Source organism: Schistocerca cancellata, chromosome 5 (assembly GCF_023864275.1).
Source record: "Schistocerca cancellata isolate TAMUIC-IGC-003103 chromosome 5, iqSchCanc2.1, whole genome shotgun sequence".
Classification (NCBI taxonomy): domain Eukaryota; kingdom Metazoa; phylum Arthropoda; class Insecta; order Orthoptera; family Acrididae; genus Schistocerca; species Schistocerca cancellata.
In genome coordinates, this window is record NC_064630.1 from 577554454 (window position 1) to 577574952 (window position 20499).

The 20499-nt window shown below is 39.8% G+C and overlaps 1 protein-coding gene across 1 annotated transcript in view; it reads left to right on the forward strand.

The window, feature by feature from the left end:
* Nucleotides 1–20499, forward strand: part of LOC126187740 (tetratricopeptide repeat protein 37) — a 165851-nt gene that overhangs the window by 24760 nt on the left and 120592 nt on the right. The gene's annotated exons all lie outside the window — the stretch shown is intronic.

Sequence of the window (20499 nt, forward strand, 5' to 3'; positions counted from 1 at the left end):
TGTAATCAATCCCATCAACACTCAGTTCGAGTCAGAGCACTCTGCGTGAAGGTGGGAGTGTGCAGCAGCTTGTTGACAGTTACCCTTTTTCATCTGCCGTCGGCATGGAGCTCTCTCTGATTGAGGAACAGCACGTCAACATCAAGTTTCTTGCAAAGCTAGGCAAGAATGGCCGTGAGATTTTTGAGCGTTTGAAACAGGTTTATGGAGGCAATTCTCTGAAGGAACCAACCGTGAACAAGTTGTTAAAAAGGTTCCGGGATGGCTGAGAAGAAGTGAATGATTACCCTCGCCCAGGACACCCATCGACATTGAGTTCCGATGCAAATGTTGAACGAATTCAGGCTTGTGTTCTTAAAGACCATAGATTGACAGTCAGAATGATTGCTGACGAGCTGTCAATCCCCAACAATCGTTCACGAAATCCTGACACAAAAACTTGAAATGAAGAAATTGTGTGCGAAAATCGTACCGAAGTTCTTGACGCCAGAACAGAAAGCAAAGAGGGTTGAGTGCTGTGAGGATTGGTTGGAAGCAGAGGAACGGGGGGACTTTCTCAACCGAGTCATCACCGGAGACGAGTCCTGGTTTTACGAATTCGATGTGGAGCTCAAATCTCAAAGCAAGAAATGGAAACTAGCAGGAGAACCGAGAACAAAAAAGTCGTGAAAATCAAGGTCCAATGTGAAGACAATCTTGATTGTTTTCTTTGATTCTAGGGGCATTGTTCACAAGGAATTTGTCCTTCCCAGTCAGAGAGTGAACGGAAATGTTTACGTTGAAGTTCTGACACGTCTCAGAGCTCATGTGGCCCGAGTTCGACCGGAGTTGGCAAAAGGGTGCAGGTGGATCCTTCATCACGACAATGCGCCCGCTCACACGTCGCTCGTTGTGCACGAGTTTTTGGCCCGAAGCTCAATCACTGTTACAGACCACCCGCCTTTCTCACCCGGTTTAGCCCCATTGTGACTTCTTCATGTTCCCGAAATGCAAAATGGTGCTTCGGGGGCGGCACTTGGGAGATGTGGAAACCATCAAGGCGGAAACGACATGGCAACTGAACAACATCACAGCTGAAAACTTTCAGCAATGTTATCAACAGTGGAAACGGCGTTGGCAGAAGTATATCGCATCTCAGGGCGAGTACTTTGAAGGAGGCCATATTGTAATACCTGAATAATTGTAAAATAAAGTTATTATTCAACTTTTATACGTATTTTCCGGATAAACCTCGTATGCAGTACATCATTTGTTTCTATTAAAAAATTGTCAATGGAGTAGAAGGAGTTGGCCACTAGTAAGTCTTTCAGGCTCCTTTTAAACCAATCTTTATTTGTAACTAAATTTTTTATGTTTGCTGGCAAATTATTGAAGATGAGTGTTCCTGAGTAGTGAACTCCTTTTTGAACTAAAGTAAGTGCTTTTAAGTCCTTGTGCAGATCGTTTTTGTTCCTGGTATTGTATGTATGAACTGAGCTGTTTGTTGGAAAAAGAGGTATATTATTTAGGACAAATTTCATTAAGGAGTAAATATACTGAGAGGCAGTAGTTAGTATAGCCAGTTCTTTGAAGAGGTTTCTACAGGACGTCCGTGAATTTACTCCACAAATAATACATATTACACACTTTTGGACTCTGAAAACTTTTGTTTGACTTGAAGAGTTACACCAAAATTTTATACCATATGACATTATGGAATGAAATTAGGCAAAGTATGCAAGTTTTTTCATTTTTATGTCGCCTATGTCTGCTAACACTCGAATTGCAAATACAGATTTGTTAAGGTGTTTCTGCAGTTCTGTGGTGTGCTCCTCCCAACTGAATTTATTATCAAGTTGTAATCCCAGGAATTTAAGACCGTCAACCTCTTTCTATCTGCTCTTCTTCATACTTTATGCATATGCTGGGTGGAAACCTCTTACAGGTTCTGAATTGCATATAGTGAGTCTTTTCGAAGTTTAATGTCAATGAGTTGGCTTTAAACCATTTATTAATATCCATGAAAATATCATTAGCAGATCTTTCTAGAACTACACTCTATATACTATTTATTGCAATACTTGTGTCATCTGCAAACAAAATGAACTCTGCTTCTAGCAGAGTAACCGATGAGGGATCATTAATGTACATAAGAAAAAGCAATGGCCCTAAGATGGATCCTTGTGGGACACCACATGTAATTTCTTCCCATTCTGATGATGACTGATGACTTAATTCACTAGTCCCTTTCAATGACACCCTTTGTTTCCTGTTAGCGAGGTATGACTTGAACCATTTTGCAGCACTGCCCGTGACACCATAGAATTCTAATTTATTTAAAAGGATGTTGTGGTTCACACAATCGAACATGCCTTAATTAACTTTGTTGATACTTCATCGTAACCACTAGAATGCTTTGTTTTTAAAGATTTTATTATGGAAGTTATTTCTTTTGGTGAAGTGAGTGACATATTCACGTACCTGAAGCTATTTATAAAGGCTAGTTTCAGATATTCAAGGGCATTATTTACTGATCCTGACAATCCCATTCTATCAGTAACGGATATAAAGTACTTGTTAAATAGATTTGCCATACTATGCCCATTGGTTACTAATGTGTCATCTACCCTTAATGCTATTTGCTCCTGTTCCTTTCTGGTTCTACAAGTCTCATTTTTCACTATATCGCATATTGTTTTTATTTTGTTCCCTGACGTTGCTATCTTCTTCTCGTAGTGCATTTGTTTAGATGTCTGAAATACTTTTTTAAATAAAATTCTGGACTTTTTTTAAATATTTGACCGTATTCCTTGTATTTAGCTAAATCATCAGCATTGGAGCTATTCTTGGTCGACAGATACATTTTCCTTTTTGTCTTACAGGAAATCTTTATTCCTTGTGTAATCCATGGTTTTATTATAGACTTCTGTTTAATTTGAGTAACTTTTAGAGGAAAACAGTTTTCAACTAAGGTACTGACATTGTTCATGAATGTGTTATATTTTTCATTCATGTCATGAGCACTATAAACATCTGTCAGAGACAGCAAAGGACTTGGAAGAGCAGTTGAACGGAATGGATGGTGTCTTGAAGGGAGCATATAAGATGAACATCAACAAAAGCAAAACGAGGATAATGGAATGTAGTCGAATTAAGTTGGGTGATGTTGAGGGTATTAGATTAGGAAATAAGACACTTAAAATAGTAAAGGAGTTTTGCTATTTGGGGAGCAAAATAACTGATGATGGTGGAAGTAGAGAGGATATAAAATGTAGACTGGCAATGGCAAGGAAAGCGTTTCTGAAGAAGAGAAATTTGTTAACATCGAGTATAGATTTAAGTGTCAGGAAGTCATTTCTGAAAGTATTTGTATGGAGTGTAGCCATGTACAGAAGTGAAACATGGACGGTAAATAGTTTGGACAAGAAAAGAATAGAAGCTTTCGAAATGTGGTGCTGCAGAAGAATGCTGAAGATTAGATGGGTAGATCACATAACTAATGAGGAAGTATTGAATAGGATTGGGGAGAAGAGAAGTTTGTGGCACAACTTGATCAGAAGAAGGGATCGGTTGGTAGGACATATTCTGAGGCATCAAGGGATCACCAATTTAGTATTGGAGGGCAGCGTGGAGGGTAAAAATCGTAGGGGGAGACCAAGAGATGAATATACTAAGCAGATTCAGAAGGATGTAGGTTGCAGTAGGTACTGGGAGATGAAGAAGCTTGCACAGGATAGAGTAGCATGGAGAGCTGCATCAAACCAGTCTTGGGACTGAAGACTGCAACAACAACAACAACAACAACAACAATATAAGTGAAGTAATACAGTTGATGGTCCTGTTCAGGTTGCTAATCTTGAGGCTTCTTGTAGAACTGGGCAGCGACCAGTCGGGCGCAGCACTTATGTTCTCTTTGCATAGAGGCTGCTGCTGCCGTGTTGTCGTCCTGAAGAGGGGCCAGTTAGCATGGAATTGGCTGACATCATCTTCACAGACCTCTCTGCTCTCTCGTGTCCGAATGTCGTTCCGGTGCTCGACTTTACGCCGCAAAACAGTTACTGGTTGTAAACTACCTTAAGTGACTGGTGTCACACTTTTAATAGAAATGCATCCTTACTTGAAGGTAGCAGTAAAACTTTTCATTTAAGAAAGTATTTGCAGCTACAGAGGTACCAGCTGAATTTAACGTGGTTCTGCTATCACTGTAAGTTTTACACGTTCATGGTATCTAGTTGGAACTTTTTTATAAAGAACTGGTTGACAAAATATGTGCTGCTTATGAAGTGGTTGATGTGGTTAGTAAACTGTGTAAAAAATTTGTATGTCACCTTCCGTATTTGTTTAGTTTTTTAATCAGAAAGCTTATTTCTGAATAATCTTTTGACCAGAGAAGATCACTGCATAAAGCAGCCTGTGTAATAGGGATCACAATAAATCATTTTTGTCAGAGGAGCATACTTAGTTTCCAGTTATGAATAGTAAAGTGCTGCTTATGGCTGCTGTGCTATCTTTGACAAGCCTCAGAGTTTTGTTTATATAACAGATTATGCATATAATAGATTCATATAATATAAAATAATAGATTCATATAGATAATAGATAGAAATAATAGATTCATATAATAGATTATTTCATATAGTAGATTATATAATGGTAAGACCCCTCCATGAACCATGGACCTTGCCATTGGTGGGGAGGCTTGCGTGCCTCAGCGATACAGATAGCCGTACCGTAGGTACAACCACAACGGAGGGGTATCTGTTGAGAGGCCAGACAAATGTGTGGTTCCTGAAGAGGGGCAGCAGCCTTTTCAGTAGTTGCAAGGGCAACAGTCTGGATGATTGACTGATCTGGCCTTGTAACAATAACCAAAACGGCCTTGCTGTGCTGGTACTGCGAACGGCTGAAAGCAAGGGGGAACTACGGCCTTAATTTTTCCAGAGGGCATGCAGCTTTAGTGTATGATTAAATGATGATGGCGTCCTCTTGGGTAAAATATTCCGGAGGTAAAATAGTCCCTCATTTGGATCTCCGGGTGGGGACTACTCACGAGGATGTCGTTATCAGGAGAAAGAAAACTGGCGTTCTACGGATTGGAACGTGGAATGTCAGATCCCTTAATCGGGCAGGTAGGTTAGAAAATTTAAAAAGGGAAATGGATAGGTTAAAGTTAGATATAGTGAGAATTAGTGCAGTTCGGTGGCAGGAGGAACAAGACTTCTGGTCAGGTGACTACAGGGTTATAAACACAAAATCAAATAGGGGTAATGCAGGAGTAGGTTTAATAATGAATAGGAAAATAGGAATGCGGGTAAGCTACTACAAACAGCATAGTGAACGCATTATTGTGGCCAAGATAGATACGAAGCCCACACCTACTACAGTAGTACAAGTTTATATGCCAACTAGCTCTGCAGATGACGAAGAAATTGAAGAAATGTATGATGATTAAAAGAAATTATTCAGATAGTGAAGGGAGACGAAAATTTAATAGTCATGGGTGACTGGAATTCTAGTGTAGGAAAAAGGAGAGAAGGAAATGTAGTAGGTGAATATGGATTGGGGATAAGAAATGAAAGAGGAAGCCGCCTGGTAGAATTTTGCACAGAGCACAACTTAATCATAGCTAACACTTGGTTTAAGAATCATGATAGAAGGTTGTATACATGGAAGAACCCTGGAGATACTAAAAGGTATCAGATAGATTATATAATGGTAAGACAGAGATTTAGGAACCAGGTTTTAATTGTAAGACATTTCCAGGGGCAGATGTGGACTCTGACCGCAGTCTATTGGTTATGAACTGTAGATTAAAACTGAAGAAACTGCAAAAAGGTGAGAATTTAAGGAAATGGGACCTGGATAAACTGAAAGAACCAGAGGTTGTACAGAGTTTCAGGGACAGCATAAGGGAACAATTGACAGGAATGGGGGAAAGAAATACAGTAGAAGAAGAATGGGTAGCTTTGAGGGATGAAATAGTGAAGACAGCAGAGGATCAAGTAGGTAAATAGACGAGGGCTAATAGAAACCCTTGGGTAACAGAAGAAATATTGAATGTAATTGATGAAAGGAGGAAATATAAAAATGCAGTAAATGAAGCAGGCAAAAAGGAATAAAAAGTCTCAAAAACGAGATCGACAGGAAGTGCAAAATGGCTTAGCAGGGATGGCTAGGGGACAAATGTAAGGATGTAGAGGCTTATCTCACTAGGGGTAAGATAGATACTGCCTACAGGAAAATTAGAGAGACCTTTGGAGAAAGGAGAATCACTTGCATGGATATCAAGAGCTTTGATGGAAACCCAGTTCTAACCAAAGAAGGCAAAGCAGAAAGGTGGAAGGAGTATATAGAGGGTCTATACAAGGGCAATGTACTTGAAGACAATATTATGGAAATGGAAGAGGATGTAGATGAAGATGAAATGGGAGATATGATACTGCGTGAAGAGTTTGACAGAGCACTGAAAGACCTGAGTCGAAACAAGGCCCCCGGTGTAGACAACATTCCATTAGAACTACTGACGGCCTTGGGAGAGCCAGTCCTCTACCATCGGCTGAGTTACAGTTTTAGAACCTTACAAGGCCACAGTTCTTCTACTCGGCCCATCAAATGTCAGAGGAGTTTCTTCCACATTCATTACTTGGCTTAATTACACACTTCTTTTCTTTCAGTATTGAATAATAAAGCAAAGGAAAGATAATATTTTCTCCTCATACTCGCATGGCATTTTCTGAGATATTTTGATTTTGGTTCGCATGCTATGACCGTGACGCTTCATAAACATGTAGCATCAACCAACTCCATCCTTAAAGTCTGTTAAGTTCCACTGTAGTGCTATCTTACGAGCATGTATTTGAATCATTTTTGTATTGATTCCAATGCCACTGTGATGGTGTTCTTGAATCCATTTCAATACATCATCATCTTGCCTTAGTCATTTTGCTTTCAGTGCCTTATTTGCACATTTTGTCTTCGTCATTTTTTCAGTTCTTCTTTACTAGCCCGCCAGTCACTAATGGTTTTTTCTATTGGTGGAGGGCCGAAATGCCACTCAGTTTCCATGATATTCTGCGTATGCTATTACTTTCAATTTATAGCTTGCATCATAGGAATACCTTTTATTTTTTTTCCATTATGAAACTAGCTACTAACAAAAATATTGTACTATCACCAATAACACACATAACTTTCAATTCGAGTTCACTGGCACTGTAGACTGTGATGATGCATCATAGGCTATACAGTGTTCTGGGTTTGTGATGGTGGGGCAGGAGGGAGACAGCGTTAGCAAGGTGATAAAGTGCACACAACCCTCACTGTAGCCTCCAAATTGGGTGCAATGTCCAAGGGACATTTATGCACCATAATTTGTAAGTAGTGGCCTTAAGATGGTGCTGTTGATGGCGGGTGTCCATTGCAAGGTGGACCATCAATATTATTCCATGATAGTGGCTGAATGTTGGAATGCCGTTGTCATTATGGATTCAAATCTGGCAGACAGCCTCCCATGCTGATAACACTTCTTGTAAAGTGACAACACTCACACGATCTGTTGTTGTTGTTGTTGTGGTCTTCAGTCCTGAGACTGGTTTGATGCAGCTCTCCATGCTACTCTATCCTGCGCAAGCTTCTTCATCTCCCAGTACCTACTGCAACCTACATCCTTCTGAATCTGCTTAGTGTATTCATCTCTTAGTCTCCCTCTATGATTTTTACCCTCCATGCTGCCCTCCAATACTAAATTGGTGATCCCTTGATGCCTCAGAACATGTCCTACCAACCGATCCCTTCTTCTGGTCAAGTTGTGCCACAAATTTCTCTTCTCCCCAATCCTATTCAATACTTCCTCATTAGTTATGTGATCTACCCATCTAATCTTCAGCATTCTTCTGTAGCACCACATTTCGAAAGCTTCTATTCTCTTCTTGTCCAAACTATTTATCGTCCATGTTTCTCTTCCATACATTGCTAACCTCCATACAAATACTTTCAGAAATGACTTCCTGACACTTAAATCTATACTCGATGTTAACAGATTTCTCTTCTTCAGAAACGCTTTCCTTGCCGTTGCCAATCTACATTTTATATCCTCTCTACTTCCACCATCATCAGTTATTTTGCTCTCCAAATAGCAAAACTCCTTTACTACTTTAAGTGTCTCATTTCCTAATCTAATTCCCTCAGCATCACCCAACTTAATTCGACTACATTCCATTATCCTCGTTTTGCTTTTGTTGATGTTCGTCTTATATCCTCCTTTCAAGACATTGTCCATTCCATTCAACTGCTCTTCCAAGTCCTTTGCTGTCTCTGACAAAATTACAATGTCATCGGCCAACCTCAGAGTTTTTATTTCTTCTCCATGGAACTTAATACCTACTCCGAACTTTTCTTTTGTTTCCTTTACTGCTTGCTCGATATACAGATTGAATAACATCGGGGAGAGGCTACAACCCTGTCTCACTCCCTTCCCAACCACTGCTTCCCTTTCATGTCCCTCGACTCTTATAACTGCCATCTGGTGTCTGTACAAATTGTAAATAGCCTTTCGCTCCCTATATTTTACCCCTGCCACCTTCAGAATTTGAAAGTGAGTATTCCAGTCTTCATTGTCAAAAGCTTTCTCTAAGTCTACAAATGCTAGAAACGTATGTTTTCCTTTCCTTAATCTTTCTTCTAAGATAAGTCGTAGGATCAGTATTGCCTCACGTGTTCCAACATTTCTACAGAATCCAAATTGAAGTTCCCCGAGGTCGGCTTCTATCAGTTTTTCCATTCGTCTGTAAAGAATTCGCGTTTGTATTTTGCAGCTGTGACTTATTAAACTGATAGTTCGGTAATTTTCACATCTGTCAACACCTGCTTTCTTTGGGATTGGAATTATTATATTCTTCTTGAAGTCGGAGGGTATTTTGCCTGTCTCATAGGCATAGACATGAAGAAATGGACTACGTTGTTGTCCTTTCATATTGTGCTGTGGTACTAAACTTATCCAAAGATCATATTCAAGTGCAAAACAATGCCAAAACCTTCTGAAATGCCATCACGTGTTGTTGTTCATGTTCATGACAAGGGTCAGATGGATGAGGCTGGTATGAAATTATGAATTAACAGAATGTGGGAGAGAAGGAAAGGTGCTTTATTGAAGAATAGTTCTCTTCTTGTGCTAGATCAGTTTAATAGTCATTTGAAAAATTCTGTGAAAGAGAAGTTGAGACAGGGAAATACCAAGCTTGCTGTTATTCCAGGAGGATGTACTTCACAATTACAACCTCTTGATTTCATGATAAATAAAGCATTTAAAGTGTATATGAAGAGGAGTGGAACAAATGGATGCTGGATGAAACACAACATGACTTCATGCCGAAGGGAGCTTGAAATGACGTACTATCAAAAAAGTATGTCAGTGGATAAAACAATCATCGTCTAGGGTGAGAGAAGACATTATTGTTAAATATTTCAAGGAGTGCAGCCTAAGTAACACTTTTGATGGCAGTGAAGACTATCTTAGATGATGATGATGATGATGATGATGGAGATGATGATGATGATGATGATGATGATGATGATGATGATGATGATGAGGAGGAGGAGGAGGAGGAGGAGGAGGAGGAGGAGAAAGTTCAGATGACTATTTTCAGGGATTTTAAAGGCCAGTTCAGTTTTATAAACTAATATTTTTAGTCTGTCTTTGCAGTCTAATAATAAAAATGCTGTTTTTAACAAAAATTATTTAAAAATTATGGTGTGTCTTAGTCTGTAGTTCTCATAGGCTGTAAAATACAGTATATAAATGATCTAATAGAAATCATCAGAAGTGCTTTAAGGCAGTTTGCAGAGGCGGTTGTCTGTAAGAAAGTAGCAGTGCCAGAAGACTATTGATTTGTAAAATGACTAGCTGAGGACTGAGGAATACTGCATGTCTGACAATTGACACCAAACATAAATAAATGTAACATATTGCACCTACATAAGAAAAGAAATCCAGTACTTTATAACTACACAATTGGTGACAAATTGCTGGAAACTGTATCTACCATAAAATATGTAGGAGTAACTACCCAGATTATATAATGGTAAGACAGAGATTTAGGAACCAGGTTTTAAATTGTAAGACATTTCCAGGGGCAGATGTGGACTCTGACCACAATATTTTGGTTATGACCTGTAGATTAAAACTGAAGAAACTGCAAAAAGGTGGGAATTTAAGAAGATGGGACCTGGATAAACTGAAAGAACCAGAGGTTGTACAGAGTTTCAGGGAGAGCATAAGGGAACAATTGACAGGAATGGGGGAAAGAAATACAGTAGAAGAAGAATGGGTAGCTCTGAGGGATGAAGTAGTGAAGGCAGCAGAGGATCAAGTAGGTAAAAAGACGAGGGCTAGTAGAAATCCTTGGGTAACAGAAGAAATACTGAATTTAATTGATGAAAGGAGAAAATATAAAAATGCAGTAAAAGAAGCAGGCAAAAAGGAATAAAAAGTCTCAAAAACGAGATCGACAGGAAGTGCAAAATGGCTAAGCAGGGATGGCTAGAGGACAAATGTAAGGATGTAGAGGCTTATCTCACTAGGGGTAAGATAGATACTGCCTACAGGAAAATTAAAGAGACCTTTGGAGATAAGAGAACCACTTGTATGAACATCAAGAGCTCAGATGGAAACCCAGTTCTAAGCAAAGAAGGGAAAGCAGAAAGGTGGAAGGAGTATATAGAGGGTCTATACAAGGGCGATGTACTGGAGGACAATATTATGGAAATGGAAGAGGATGTAGATGAAGATGAAATGGGAGATACGATACTGCGTGAAGAGTTTGACAGAGCACTGAAAGACCTGAGTCGAAACAAGGCCCCCGGAGTAGACAACATTCCATTGGAACTACTGACGGCCTTGGGAGAGCCAGTCCTGACAAAACTCTACCATCTGGTGAGCAAGATGTATGAAACAGGCGAAATACCCTCAGACTTCAAGAAGAATATAATAATTCCAATCCCAAAGAAAGCAGGTGTTGACAGATGTGAAAATTACCGAACAATCAGTTTAATAAGCCACAGCTGCAAAATACTAACACGAATTCTTTGCAGACGAATGGAAAAACTAGTAGAAGCCGACCTTGGGGAAGATCAGTTTGGATTCCGTAGAAATACTGGAACACGTGAGGCAATACTGACCTTACGACTTATCTTAGAAGAAAAAGATTAAGGAAAGGCAAACCTACGTTTCTAGCATTTGTAGACTTAGAGAAAGCTTTTGACAATGTTCACTGGAATACTCTCTTTCAAATTCTAAAGCTGGCAGGGGTAAAATAAAGGGAGCAAAAGGCTATTTACAATTTGTACAGAAACCAGATGGCAGTTATAAGAGTCGAGGGACATGAAAGGGAAGCAGTGGTTGGGAAGGGAGTAAGACAGGGTTGTAGCCTCTCCCCGATGTTATTCAATCTGTATATTGAGCAAGCAGTAAAGGAAACAAAAGAAATATTCGGAGTAGGTATTAAAATCCATGGAGAAGAAATAAAAACTTTGAGGTTCGCCGATGACATTGTAATTCTGTCAGAGACAGCAAAGGACTTGGAAGAGCAGTTGAACGGAATGGACAGTGTCTTGAAAGGAGGGTATAAGATGAACATCAACAAAAGCAATACGAGGATAATGGAATGTAGTCGAATTAAGTCGGGTGATGCTGAGGGCATTAGATTAGGAAATGAGACACTTAAAGTAGTAAAGGAGTTTTGCTATTTGGGGAGCAAAATAACTGATGATGGTGGAAGTAGAGAGGATATAAAATGTAGACTGGCAATGGCAAGGAAAGCGTTTCTGAAGAAGAGAAATTTGTTAACATCGAGTATAGATTTGAGTGTCAGGAAGTCATTTCTAAAAGTATTTCTATGGAGTGTAGCCATGTATGAAAGTGAAACCTGGACGGTAAATAGGTTTGGACAAGAAGAGAATAGAAGCTTTCGAAATGTGGTGCTACAGAAGAATGCTGAAGATTAGATGGGTAGATCACATAACTAATGAGGAAGTATTGAATAGGATTGGGGAGAAGAGAAGTTTATGGCACAACTTGTCCAGAAGAAGGGATCGGTTGATAGGACATGTCCTGTGGCATCAAGGGATCACCAATTTAGTATTGGAGGGCAGCGTGGAGGGTAAAAATCGTAGGGGGAGACCAAGAGATGAATACACTAAGCAGATTCAGAAGGATGTAGGTTGCAGTAGGTACTGGGAGATGAAGAAGCTTGCACAGGATAGAGTAGCATGGAGAGCTGCATCAAACCAGTCTCAGGACTGAAGACCACAACAACAACAACAACTACCCAGAGCAACCTTAAGTGGAATGATCACATAAAACAAATAGTTGAAAAAACAGATGCCAGACTGAGATTCGTAGGAAGAATCTTAAGGAGATGTAACTCTTTTTCGATTGGTTTTCGACTATTGTTCATCAGTTTGGGATTCTTACCACGTAGGACTGATAGAATGGATAGAGAAGATCCAAAAAAGAGTGTGTGTTTTGTGACAGGTTCATTTAATGTTCATGAGAGCAGTACAGAGATGCTCAACAAACTCCAGTGGCAGATGTTGCAAGAGAGTTGTTGGGCATCACAGAGAGGTTTAGTATCAAAATTTAGAGTAAGCATTTTCTGGGAGGAGTCAGACAACATATTACTTCCTCCCACATACATTCATGAAATGACCACAACGAGAGAATTTGACATATTAGAGCTAATACAGGGGCTTTCCAACATTCATTCTTCCAATGTGCCTTTTGCGAGTGGAACAGCGAAGGGGGGGATCAGTTAGTGTTAACAGTAGTATTCCCTGCCACACACTGTTAGGTGGTTTGCAAAGTGTGATGTAGGTGTAGATTTACCCAAAAAGACCATCAGCCCTTCCATAAGTGCATATCACCCATATGACCTTCTGCATTTCGCACTTTAAAGTTTGTCCAACCACTTAGCCTAGTCATTGCACTGTGTATGGCATGCTGTTGCTATTTAGTACAGTATTCTGTTTCAATCTTGAAACAGTCTGAGTAGCTATACTGAGAGAACTAAGGGCTTCAAGGTCTCTGGTAGGCCCTACATAGCCAATGTTTCATTGTAATACCCAGAGTGCGGCCTATTGGTTCACATTGACTTAAGGAATAGACCTACTTAGTCAATACGGATCCTGTCCCGTATTTTGTGGAGAATTAGGTAGGGGGCAAATATCTGCAGAAGTGTGCCAGTTTTTCTGCCCACCTCCCATAACCACATTGTTGTTGTTGCTGTTGTTGTTGTTGTTGTGGTCTTCAGTCCTGAGACTGGTTTGATGCAGCTCTCTGTGCTACTCTATCCTGTGCAAGCTTCTTCATCTCCCAGTACCTACTGCAACCTACATCCTTCTGAACCTGCTGGGTGTATTCATCTATTGGTCTCCCTCTACGATTTTTACCCTCCACGCTGTCCTCCAATACTAAATTGGCGATCCCTTGATGCCTCAGAACTTGTTCTACCAACCGATTCCTTCTTCTAGTCAAGTTATGCCACAAGCTTCTCTTCTCCACAATCCTATTTAACACCTCCTCATTAGTTATGTAATCTACCCATCTAATCTTCAGCATTCTTCTGTAGCACCACATTTCGAACGCTTTTATTCTCTTCTTGTCCAAACTATTTATCGTCCATGTTTCACTTCCATACATGGCTACACTCCATACAAATACTTTCAGAAATGACTTCCTGACACTTAAATCTATACTCGATGTTAACAAATTTCTCTTCTTCAGAAACGCTTTCCTTGCCATTGCCAGTCTACATTTTATATCCTCTCTACTTCCACCATCATCAGTTATTTTGCTCCCCAAATAGCAAAACTCCTTTACTACTTTAAGTGTCTCATTTCCTAATCTAATACCCTCATCATCACCCGACTTAATTCGACTACATTCCATTATCCTCTTTTTGCTCTTGTTGATGTTCATCTCATATCCTCCCTTCAAGACACTATCCTTTCCGTGCAACTGCTCTTACAAGTCCTTTGCTGTCTCTGACAGAATTACAATGTCATCGACTAATCTCAACGTTTTTATTTCTTCTCCATGGATTTTAATACCTACTCCGAATTTTTCTTTTGTTTCCTTCACTGCTTGCTCAATATACAGATTGAATAACATCGGGGAGAGGCTACAACCCTGTCTCACTCCCTTCCCAACCACTGCTTCCCTTTCATGCCCCTCAACTCATAACTGCCATTTGTTTTCTATACAAATTGTAAATAGCCTTTCGCTCCCTGTATTTTACCCCTGCCACCTTCAGAATTTGAAAGAGAGTATTCCAGTGAACATTGTCAAAAGCTTTCTCCAAGTCTACAAATGCAAGAAACGTAGGTTTGCCTTTCCTTAATCTAGCTTCTAAGATAAGCCGTAGGGTCAGTATTGCCTCATGTTTTCCAATATTTCTACGGAATCCAAACTGATCTTCCCCAAGGTTTTTCCATTCATCTGTAAAGAATTCGTGTTAGTATTTTGCAGCCATGACTTATTAAACTGATTGTTCGGTAATTTTCACATCTGTCAACACCTGCTTTCTTTGGGATTGGAATTATTATATTCTTCTTGAAGTCTGAGGATATTTCGCCTGTCTCATACATCTTGCTCACCAGATGGTAGAGTTTTGTCAGGACTGGCTCTCCCAAGGCCGTCAGTAGTTCTAATGGAATGTTGTACACTCCCGGGGCCTTGTTTCGACTTAGGTCTTTCAGTGCTCTGTCAAACTCTTCACGCAGTATCATATCTCCCATTTCATCTTCATCTACATCCTCCTCCATTTCCATAATATTGTCCTCAAGTACATCGCCCTTGTATAGACCCTCTATATACTCCTTCCACCTTTCTGCTTTCCCTTCTTTGCGTAGAACTGGGTTTCCATCTGAGCTCTTGATATTCATACAACTACATTATGAGAAGGAAAGTTGTTACTCACCATATAGCGGAGATGCTGAGTTGCAGAGAGGCACAACAAAAAGACTTTCACACCGAAAGCTTTCGGCCAGTGGCCTTCGTCAACAATATCACACACGCACACACACACAGACACACACACACACACACACACACACAAAAATGCAAGCAAACACAACTCACACACACAGCTGCAGTCTCAGGCAGCTGAAATCACACTGCGAGCAGCAGCACTAGTGCATGATGGGAGTGGCGACTAGGTGGGGGTAAGGAGGAGACTGGGGCAGGGAGGGGGAGGGAGTGTGTGTGTGTGTGTGTGTGTGTGTGTGTGTGTGTGTGTGTGTGTGTGTGTATTGTTGACAAAGGCCATTGGCTGAAAGCTTTTAAGTGTGAAAATCTTTTTGTTGTGCCTATCTGCGACTCAGCATTTCTGCTATATGGTGAGTAGCAACTGTGCTCCTCATAATGCCCCAGAGGCCCATGATTTGATCTTGAAAGATCTGGGGATGACCAGAAAGTTCTCGTCTCATTGTGTGTGCAGCTTAGTGACACCTTCTGTTAGGCAAAGGCACAGCATAAAGTAAGCAAGCAGAGAGACTGGATAATGCGGAATCCCTGTGGGCCAACCATATAGGGGGCATGATAAGAGTTGCTGGAGACCATAATCATTCTCGATTTACTGTGTTATCTTTACTGAGGGAACAGAGCCAGTGGGAAATAATAAGAGTAAATCATTGTTTACATTCTATTACATTGGTTTAAAATAAATCTCGTTGTTAAAAGCATGCCATCGTTTAGACACACAAGCCATAAGGTAAGGTATAGAATTTGTTATAGGAGTATTTTAATACTGATGCCTCCTACATAATCTGGGAATAATTTTTGTGGGCTCTGATTAAGGGCTTGGAGATATATTGGTTTTTTGAAGCCATCAGAACTGCATTGTGATAGTGTGATAGTCTGATCCATATTTTGAAATACCAGCTGCCAAAATCAACATGCTGCCAAGCATGACGTTTGCTAAGTAGGATGCAGTGTAATAGCAGCTTTAATTTCACATATGCCCTGTCACAGTTAATGTTCATTTAAATGGAACACCTTTTTTCCACAGGCCATCACTGCTACACTGCTAAATGTGCTGAGCTTTCATGAACAGTAGGCTTATTTGTAACTAATCATAATCATTGGCTATGTTAGTCATGAAGAATCACTTTCTGCTGGTGAACTGGAAGAGAAATTCTTTGGCACAGGAAATTGAATAAATGTCATCCTTGGCCTGTGTTAATGTTTGCTTTGAAGTTGTCACAAATATGATTTGCTAGTAGGCTTCTTGAAGATATCCAGTGACATGGCTCATTGGCTTGATGTTATCAGAGACTTTTTGTTGTTCAAGTTGGTTTAGTTCAAATTTGATGGTTTCCTTGAGAGCAAATGTAATCAGTAAAGGTTAGAAAAGTTTGTTTCCACTGAGGGATTTTATGTTATGCATGCCATGTAGCTCATTACAAACCCATAATTCATGAACAAAGGGTTTAAATCCTTCACAGAGGCTTGATACCCAAAGTCCAGAAAACAAGTAGTATCTAGGCCTCTTTTGATTAACAGTCAGTGACAGGTGAATGAGATGAAAAAATAATTGGTGGTAGTTGACAGTAATTTTTTTCAAAGGCATAGTAATAATATGTTTAAAATGGTTATTTTTATAGTAAGGTTACATGAATCTACAAATGTATTACATACATTGACTGTAAATTGAGTTGAAAGACATGATCTGTTATAATTATGAAGACACTGATGTTAGTTTTGCAATGGAAATAATGTACCTGAACTATGAAAGGAGGGGTTTTTGATTACCACTGATGTTTGAGGTAGCTGTGGAGTGGCTCTCAGCTTCACTGAATTGCGATGCTAGAATGTGTATTATGTGATATGGAGAATAAACATAAGGAAACCAGCATTCTCTCTTCCTTAATAATTGTTGCTAAAGAAAAAAATGTGGAAGTGTCATTTGTATCTATTATTGCTTATTTGAGTTTCCATTACATACTCTCTTGCATATGGGTACATCAATAGAACTACTTATTTATGGCTGGTTTGACTAGGTTAAGGGAGACAGAGAACAGGCAAATAAAACGCAATGTGGGAAAACTAATAATAAGAGATAATAGGCAGTAACTAAAAAATAAGGTGCCTCAATAAGGCACAATAAGGTGCCTCAATAATTTTTACAGATTGCATCAACTGCGTCAGTGTTGATGAATCGTGATGATGGTATGTGTCCATATTCATCAGAGTAGGCAAATATGCTGTGTTAACTTGAAAAGTTATCTGGTGGGAAGGGATGAGAAGAAACATTCATGCAGTCATCTAGTTATCCTGAAATTTCCATCACTGTGTTTATGTGCCCATCTGATTAATTCTACCTTGTTTGCCAGCTGATAACCTGTTTTTATGATAAACATGGCCAGACCCACTTCCTGTATAATTTCATTAATAGATGCCTCCACATAATCCTGTTAGCTCTTCAATTGACAGATGCAGTATTCACAATAACAGCACAGTGTTAAAATCTCATATTTGTGGCAACATATCAGCGACACATATCAACAGTCGAGGAATCGATGCAAGTGCGTGGAGTTGACAGATGATCTGCAATTTTAGATTATACTTGGTTTATCTAGTTGCTGGTATTTGATGTCGATGTTTTATATGAAAGTTAAAATAAAGTATCTTGCATTGTTACCATTTACCAGCACTCCTTATGCTGGGCTAAAACAAGAAACTACAGTGGTAACCTTGCAATTCAGAGATTAATTCATCCACATCATATAACATATTATGCCACCACAAAATGGTAGATCAAGTGCCTCCCCTCTTCACGCAGGAAGATAGGCAGCAGCAGAATCACAATTCTCTCATTTTGTCATCAATTTCTTCACAAATGAATATTTCACCTACATCAAAATCAGTACAAATACCAACTTTCTGGTCAACTTTTCCTGAAGAGTGGTTTGTTCAAGTGAAATGCATCTTTCAGTAATACAGTGTGCACAATGACGAAGACAAACTAAACCTAATCTCCACCAACATGGATCAGGAGCTGGTTAAAGTGGTGCAAGACTTGATATTGCAGCCAGTCACCAAGCAATCATATCAGAGTCTTAAGGACACAGTAATAAAGCACCTGTCAGTGCAAAAGGAACAAGATATGCAACGCGTCCTACATAAGGAGGAAATCAGAAATGGAAATCCATCAGAAGTATTATGACAACTGCTTGATTTGGCAGGTCAGAACCTTTCTTCAGAAGACACATTATTTGCAATATGTCTCCACTGTCTTCCATCTGTGATGAGTATCATTTTGGTACCATATGACAGTTTACATTATCAATTTCAGCAGAGAAAATAGATGCAATTTTCCATTTTCCCCCTACTGCACTCACTCAGAATAAGTGTGCAACAACAAGCTCAGTTCTGGACATTGTGTGTTGTGATAATGTTAAAGAAAGCAACACACAATAAATTCAGATTGACACCACTCTTGTTGAAACAAATCAGGAAAAGGGTAAACTTTTGGACACTTTAAAAGATTTACAGCACCGTTTCAGTATTTTATAGGACGATATTGATGTCTAACACCACACAAATGGTTTTCAACCTGCACAACACAGCTGCAAGTCAAGGGTCGACAAAAGTCACGCTTCCACGTGGTGCTGGTATCATGTCAAATTCCGATATCAGGTAGGAAGTGTGAACAACTGTGCTGTTACTCAAATGCCAAAAGCAAGCGATAAGGGGCATTATCAGCCACAAACAGCAGTTCAATCATCCTGCAGGCACTAAACGAAAGCAAGTCCATGACAACTGCACTTCGTGACGGTGTGCATATCAGCAAATACAAAGTGCTTCAGAAAAGCATATCTTTGCGAAAGACATAGTGAACGGCATCAAATTATTTAATTGGCAGTAGATCGGACATTAGCATCGCATCCTCACAGTGCACTAAATCTGCACATTGTAAGGAGAGTTGCACACTAAAAGCTGCAAACAGTACAGTCATTCCTACCTTGGGGTGGACTTTTTAAAACCATTTTGAGCTTCTTGTGGATGTACACAATTGTCAGCTAATCAAGATGGATCTATAACATATAATCCCTACAACAATGATGAAAAGTCCAAATATAACCACCATTGCTAGTGAGGATAACGATCCATTTCAGCAACTCCTACAAAGCTTTTCAGACTTAGTCATGCCAAGCGTACCTCAAAAGAAAATTCGGCATGCAACAATGCACTACATTCGAACAGTTCCTGAACAGCCTCTCTCTGCCTGTGCCCGCCGCTTAGCACCAGAACATTAAGCGGCAACCATGCAGCATTTCAACAAGTAGTTGGACACAAGTATTACATGCAGATCGGACAGCCTCTGGGTGTCACCACTTCATTTGGTGAGTAAAAAAAGGTGGTACCTATCATCCTTGCCGCAATTTTAGGGCTCTGAATGCTAGGACCGTCCCAGATCACTATGCGATTACTAATGTCCAGTACTTTGCAAGTGCGTTACACGGTGCTACGATTTGCAGTGCAATTGATTGTGACAAGGCCTATATGCAAGTTCCTGTAGCCCCCTTTGATATTCCTAAGGTTGTCGCCATTATCCTGTTCGGGTTATTTGAATTCCATTATTTGCCTTTTGAATTGTGCAGCACATTTGAGACATCGTAACACTTTACAGATGATAATTTGAAGAGGCCAGAATTTTTGTTTCATGTATATACATTACATCTTTTTTTCTTCAAGTGGTGAGCAAGAGCACAAGGAGCATTTACAGTTATGATTTCAGCATCTCCAGCAGTATAGTGTCCTCCTAAACATAAACAAGTGTATGTTAGGGAAGCTGTCTGTTAAATTTCTAGGATATGAAGTGTTGACACAGGGTACCAAACCACTCCCAGACAACATTCAGGTAATTTTGAATATGCTTCAGTCAAAACCTTATGAAGAGTTAAGATGTTTTGTAGGCATCAGAAACTTTTACTGAAGAGATTGACCAAATGTTGTGCAAATAAAAGCCTCACCCATTGTCACTCTTAAAGGAAAATATACCTCCAGCAATCACCCAGTATCATGGACACAAACAACGACTGGAGCCTGTAATAGACTTAAGGATGCATTGGCAATGGCTACCTTGTTCTTTCATCCAAATCACTCTGAGCCGTTAGCTTTAACAGTAGACACTAGCCAAACGGCCATTGGTTCGGCACTACAGTAGTGGGTATTGGGAACTTGGTAGCCGTTAGCTTTTTTCCTGTAAACTTACACAGGCTCAAACCCCTTTGTCTGCAAGAGGCTGAGAGTTACTGCAGTGTACAAAACAGCAAAATAGTTCTGCAGCGAATTTGAAGTAAAGACATTCATTGTCTTCACAGATCATCAGCCTCTCATCACAGCTTTCCAGAGAATGTCAGCACAGCCCACCTTGCCTCATAAGACATTTAGAGTATATAGGACAGTTCACTACGGACAATCACCTTATAAGTGGACTAAAAACATTGTGTCACATTGCCTCT